Source organism: Galeopterus variegatus, unplaced genomic scaffold (genome assembly GCF_000696425.1).
Source record: "Galeopterus variegatus unplaced genomic scaffold, G_variegatus-3.0.2 Scaffold2717, whole genome shotgun sequence".
Taxonomy (NCBI): Eukaryota; Metazoa; Chordata; class Mammalia; order Dermoptera; family Cynocephalidae; genus Galeopterus; species Galeopterus variegatus.
The window spans coordinates 503,741-503,960 of record NW_007728828.1 but is presented as its reverse complement, the minus strand read 5'-3'; the positions used below and the strand labels follow the sequence as shown (position 1 = coordinate 503,960).

The window sequence follows — 220 nt, the reverse complement described above, 5'->3', positions numbered from 1 at the left end:
ACGTTCAGCTCTGTTCCTGGAGAGCGTGTGTGCGTCCCTGTCCCCGTGTGTCCTCCCGTCCCAGGAACCGCCGGAGAGTTTCAGCAGCCGAGCCTGGTTCTTTGACTGCAGAAGTGAAAATTTGCTTTGGCAGCTAAGAGAAGCCGTCCTAGGCCAAGCGCGCGCCCCGCGTTTGTCCCCAGTGGTCCGTGTCCTGTCTTTGCCTCTCTGCTGTCCCATA

General features: G+C 59.5%; 1 long non-coding RNA gene across 1 annotated transcript in view; it reads left to right on the top strand.

Annotated features, from left to right (window-relative positions):
- The first annotated feature begins 123 nt into the window (after nt 1–123).
- LOC103598714 overlaps nt 124–220 on the top strand; it is a 3,018-nt gene continuing 2,921 nt past the window's right edge. Inside the window, exon 1 of the long non-coding RNA XR_551222.1 lies at nt 124–184. This is a non-coding gene — a long non-coding RNA (uncharacterized LOC103598714). The remainder of the gene's footprint in view (nt 185–220) is intronic.